General features: G+C 39.9%; 1 long non-coding RNA gene across 1 annotated transcript; it reads right to left on the bottom strand.

The window, feature by feature from the left end:
• Positions 1-5,262: 5,262 nt before the first annotated feature.
• Positions 5,263-6,118, bottom strand: LOC105536382. The gene is made up of 3 exons (XR_001005576.1): positions 5,948-6,118; positions 5,677-5,678; positions 5,263-5,275 (listed from the first exon to the last, which is right to left on the bottom strand). It is a non-coding gene; the product is annotated as an uncharacterized LOC105536382 (long non-coding RNA).
• Between the last annotated feature and the right edge of the window lie 6 nt (positions 6,119-6,124).

Here is a 6,124-nt window from a genome sequence, read left to right as displayed (position 1 = left end):
CCCGCATGAAGCGTGTCCAGCCTATTAATAAATCTTCAGGGGAGGAGGCTGTATTCTGAGAACATGCAAATGAGCTGGGGAAGGGTCAGGCTGAGCACAGCTGCAGGGCTGGCTCATGTCATTAACTCAGCACCATCTCAGTGTCCCCAGGTGTTCCAGGTAAGACCAGGGTAGCACAAATTTGTCTGCAGAGAATGTGTTTCTACTGGGGACTATTTTGTTATGAAAAACATGTTTTAGGTATTTTTTTGACATTGTTAAATATTCCTCAGGAGTCGATGGAGCAATGTATTTCATTGGTGTATTGGGAGTATTTAGGAGAGTATTCTTGTTTGTGGGAAACACATAGTAAAATTTCAGACAGTACAATTCGCAGGTATTCAAAAGACTCTCATATGATTCCCGCTAGGGAAGGGGGTACTTGTCCTATACTTGCAACATTTCTGTAAGTTTAATATTGTTCCTTTCTAAAAAAATTAAAAATAAAATTTATTGACATGATGCTATATATATTTGTAAGTATTAGGTAATGGTGTTATGCCTTTGTTCTTACTAGCATTAGATCAAGCAATTTACTACAGATACACAGAGATGATACCATGTTTTCTCAATGAATGCAGCACTCACAGATCCACCATTATTAAGAGCTACAGGTCTCTTTAATACCTAGAGACTAAATAGGCTGCACCTTATTCTTGTTTTTGGCACCTTCAGAGTCTACATTCTTTTCTGCCATTGAGTATTATTTCCCAAAGTTCATCTCTGTTAGTGAGGGTAACCACTGCATGGAGCCTGTCCCTGCCATGGACCATGAATGCCACTATCCTCTTTTACTTTTTATCAGTGATTGGGATATCATCCTGACCCAGACACCAGCAACCCTGTTAACATCTTTAGGAAAGAGACACTGAATCTCTTATCAAGCAATTGCCTATGTACATGGAGAGATCAGTTCGATCCAGATGAAATTGGACAGGGATTTTCACTCATTATAGATAATATCTCTAATGTGCCCAAAAATGTCCCAGCCTGGCTCAGTAGCAGGGGAAGTGGCTCCAACTACATCAACAGCAGTGGGCTGCAGCCTAGGACTCCACAAAATTTTACTGATGCCTGACTAGGGGAGCCAAATCACAGTGAAGTAGCCTGTGCACAAACCTTCCTGCTGCTCTGTAAGCAGCCTGAATTGTAAGGGAACTTGCTTATATTTGGAGAAAGGAAGAAATCTCCACTTGTCCTCTAAATATTTGCTGAAAATGAACTGACAAAAGAAAGATTAATAAGAGAAAAGGAAAACAAAATTCATTTAAAATGCAGTGGGATATCATAGCAGGGTGATTACCCAGATAACTCAATGAGATCCAGTTGTTCATATTTCCTTTCTAGGGAAGAGGGAATTGGGAAGTGTGGGCAACCTGGAGAGAACAGATGAGAATAAAAGTGCATCCTCAAAAGAGCAGGTAATAGTCTGTCTGGATAAAGCATCAACTTCCAGTCTCTTCTATTTTAGATTCCTCTTCTGTGTTAATCTTCCCTGATATAAAAATTCTCAGGAAGAATTTTCTTGACAATTGGTTTACTTCTGAAGAATCTGCTTTTAGGCAGATAAGGGATATTTAGGAAAAGCCTTTTTGTGCATTTGCTGCTTTCTAAATGCCTTTGGTTTTACATAATCATCATACAAACGCAGCATAGTTTGAGATGTTATTTTCTGGATTCCTCTACTTGCAACCCACCTGCCAAGATGCTGTTCAAGAGAGATGCAGCTACAAACTGAAAGGGCAGTTGACCCCTGAACAACTTGGAGGTTGGGGCACTGAGCACTGGTGCAGATGAAAACCTGTGTAGAACTTTTGCATTTCTAACTGAAGTACTAACAGCTTACTTTTGACTGATAGCCTTAGTGGTAAAATAAATAGTTGATTAACTATGTTTTAAAGTTATTTATATTATATACTCTATTATTCCAATAAAGCATGGTAAAGAAAACAATTATTATTAAGTTATTAAGAAAACTATAAAAAGGAGAAAATATATTTACTACTTATTAAGTGCTTGCTCACAGGTGACACACACACAAGAAAATATAAGTGGATCTGCAAATTTCAAACCCAATTTATTCAAGGGTTAACTGAACCAGGATGAATGTAGCAGTCCCCATCTGTAGTCTAGGGCTTTCCCCTTTGCTGTACCTCTGCTCACTTCCAGTGGCAATATCCATGTCTTATGTTCTTTATGATCTTGGGCAGAGAACTCTGCCTGCGTGCGTTGGTGGCCAAAGGGCCTGGAATGTGTATCCCTTAGAAAGCGCTATGGTTTGACTCCGTCCTCCAGAATCCATCTGTTGTAAAGTTAATTCTCAGTGTAATGGTATTGCCAGGTGGGGCCTACTGGGGTGTGTTTAGGTCATCAGGGTGGAGCCCTCTAGTGGAATACATTAATGCCACTATAAACAGGGATTATAAGGCTGGGATCTCTCTGTCTCTCTTCGACTTGTCTGTCACATTAAGATATGGTGTTCCTTTCTTTGAAGGACCCAAAACTCCTGGTATCATCTTGAAACTGGAGTAAGCAGTCCTTAACTTTCCCATTCCTTGATCTTAAATTTCCCATTCTCCAGAAGTGTGAGAAAATATATCTCAATTTTTTATGAACTACACAGTGACAAGGAATCTGTTATAGCACCTTGAAAGAGAGCAAGAGAGACAGCTCACAATCAGTGAGGACAGGATGAGGGGTATACATACCCCAGCTTCCTCATCTCTCAGGTGGAACAGCCCAGAGGAATTTAGTCCATGTTTCCACATGTGGTGGATCTTCAGTTCTCCTGAGTCAGGTGGGTTGTTGATGTGTCTTTTACCATTCATCTTCTGTTCTCTTCCTCACTTTCCTCCTTCCTCCCAGGGTAAATTTGCTGCCTAAACAGGAATCCTCATTGCTGGTGGACTCAAACTCAGATACTGGAAAAAAAAGTCGTTAATCTTTCGTATGAGGGGTATTTCTCATCTGAATTCTAATAATTTCTTTTTCTTTTAAATATAGGAATATTCAGGAAACACTTAATTTTTTTTTTTTACCAATCTATTTTATATTGAATTTGTGAAGTGATTTTGTTTTTCTGTGTGTTAAAACCAAAAATTAAGTTGTAAGCCACTAACCAGCTGAATGGATTCCTCTTTTGATAGAGAACTTCAAAGAAATCTGAAAAACTAGGTTAGAGCATGACTGGCAGGTGGGCTTAGATGTGCCTCATTATACTCTCCTCCCTTTGGAGTTCAGACACAACTGACCAGCATTATCATTACATCAGAGATCATTGGACTGATAAAACAGATGCTTTGTAGCAATAAGATACCACCATACTCCAATGTGACAGATAATAGGCCCTGAAGAAAATCTAAATATTTTACCCTAAAAATATTTCTTTGATATATTCTGAAGTGGTTCTGCAAAGCTGCCTGTTGTGGGGGAAATTTGCATTCTATAGAGAATCTCCTCCCCTTACTAAGTCTTTTTTAAAGAGTCTGACATTTTTTTAAAGGTCTGATAGCAACATTCACCATCTACTTTATTTGCTACCCATAGGATTCATCTACATGACAAGAACCTTTGCTTCCACAACCCCTTTTCTAGATCAAGCATTTCTTTATGATGAATTCAACTCTTTAGACAGAGCTTAACTCTTTCAACCAGTAGCCAGTCAGGAAAGCTTTGAATCCACCTATGACCTGGAAGCCCCCCCTTGAAGCTTTCCCACCTTTCCAGGACAAACTAAATGTATATCTGATATGTATTGATCTATGTCTTTGCCTGTAATTTCTGTGTCTCCCTAAAGTGCATAAAACCAATGTACCCAACCACATTGGGTACATGTTTACAGGACCTCCTAAGGCTGTGTCACAGGCCATAAGCCTTATTTTTGGCAAAATAACCCTGTAAACTGATTGAGACCTGTCTCAGATACTGTTTTGTTTACACTGGGTCACAAAATTTAAAAATCCTCTAAAATGATCCACACATCAACAAATCTACATTAGAGACAGTGGAGTGAGTGAACCCCAATAGATAAAAATCACAAGTTAGAGGAACCTGAGTCTAAGATTTTGTCCAGCTCTCTTGATTCATAAGTAGGACAATTTTGGGGAAAATGTTTATTGTTGGTGGAATGAATAATGTCCCACCCCAAAAGAAGTCCATGTCCTCATATCTGGAACCCAAGTGTTATAGGAGTTTTTAAGAAATTATTTTAGGCAGAGAGAGAGGAAAAAGGGTCCTTGGGAAGGTTTTGTTTCTTTTAAAGCAGCTCTAGAAACACTTCTTGTCTAGAGGAAAGCCCTGGCTCCTAGAGCCAGGTTGAGGAGCTTTCCTAGGCAAATGCCAGCCATTAGAAACTAGATTCACCCAAACATGGCGATTCCCATTGTCTTCTTCTTTGTCAACACATGCGCCTGGAGAAAAACCTGAAAGATGCTGTAGGAAGCTGAGAGCAGCAGCACCACCATCCTTAAGACAGGACTGAGGATGACATGGTTAGATAGCCCATACTTCAGGGGCAGATGCATTCTATTTTCTGAGGGAGTACCAGAGAATCCTGCTTCTACTATCAACCTTCCTGACTACAGTATCCTTGGCTTTGAAAAGTTGTAGTGTAAAAGTTAATCATAGGAATTCAGTCATTCTTGTCATACCCAACAGAGGCAAGAAACCAGGAGGCAAAGGCACTTGGGATGCAAAATATTGCTTATAGAATGCAATTGAAATAGGCCTTATTATCCCATGGAACTAATGTTTATAGTTTTTTGAATAAACATAGAAACTGACTCCCCCAGTCTTAAAACTCAAGATAGTTACATTTGTTAATCTGAGTTCTTTTTTCAGGAAACCAACCATCAGGCCTCTAGATACAATCAAGGAGCTGAAGGTTACATATCACTGAATTGGGACAGTGAGACATCAGACCCTTTGCCCATCATGATTGCCTAACTGACCTCCTGCTTCCTGTTGACCAAATTATCTTCTTTACCCCTCCCTAATTCCTGTTTTCCCACATTTCTTCACGGCTATCTAAACCCCTACTTTTAGTTGGTCAGGGAGATACATTTGCGAATGGTGTCCCATCTCCTCGGCTGCAGCACCTGATTAAAGCCTGTTCCTTGGCAATACTGTTGTCTTAGTGATTGGCTTTCTGTGTGGTGAGCAACAGGATCTACATTGAATCCCTGGCATTTCAGTAACAAAATTATATGCAAGCTTCACTGCTTTGGGTTATTGTAAACTGACATCAAATTTACCCACAACTTCTGAGATAACTTAATATAATTCTAGGATTCAGTTTGTCCACCACTGCTTGCCAGTCTGAACTTGCCACCTCCCAATTCTTACTAGAGACAATAAAATTTCTCAAAGAATGATAGGTAATAATTTCCCTTTTTCATAAAACTCTTTGTTCTTCCAACATACTGCAGACCATTGAGTTTTCCTGTATGCCCCATTTGGCAAACATTTCTTAGCAAATATTAAATTAGCAATCATTAAATTTAGAGATTTATCTCTACATTTTATTTAGATGTCAATACTTTAGACTCTAATTCTCTGTATTAAGACAATTACTGCTTAGAATATCTATAGTGGCTTCTTCTCTGTTATATGAATTCCAACTGAAGCCATAAACTAGACTCCTCAGGTGTCATGATCTCTGTCTGCATTAAATCAGCAGAGGCATTGTTATGTCTGTGCAGCTGGGGCTGAGAAAGAAAAAGGAATTGGGATGCAGAGGTGACTTCATGTCCCCCTCTACCAACACCATCAGAGTGTGGCTGCATCTGAGGAACACTCTCAGCCCATGGAGACATCAGGAGGAGCAGCTGGGGCAGCCCAGCCTCACACATCTGCTTCCCTAGGGGTTTATGTTCGGATGTGTAACACTGTGGGAGGGTAACTTTTATACTGTTGACAGTAATAAGTTGCAAAATCTTCAGGCTGCAGGCTGCTGATGGTGAGAGTGAATTCCGTCCCAGATCCACTGCCGCTGAACCTTGATGGGACCCCACTTTGCAAAGTGGTTGCATCATAGATCAGGAGCTTAGGGGCTTTCCCTGGTTTCTGCTGAAACCAATTTAAATAA

This window comes from Mandrillus leucophaeus, unplaced genomic scaffold (genome assembly GCF_000951045.1).
Source record: "Mandrillus leucophaeus isolate KB7577 unplaced genomic scaffold, Mleu.le_1.0 Scaffold1589, whole genome shotgun sequence".
Lineage (NCBI taxonomy): Eukaryota > Metazoa > Chordata > Mammalia > Primates > Cercopithecidae > Mandrillus > Mandrillus leucophaeus.
The sequence above is the reverse complement of the archived record's forward strand: the minus strand, read 5'-3'. Positions and strand labels throughout refer to the sequence as shown.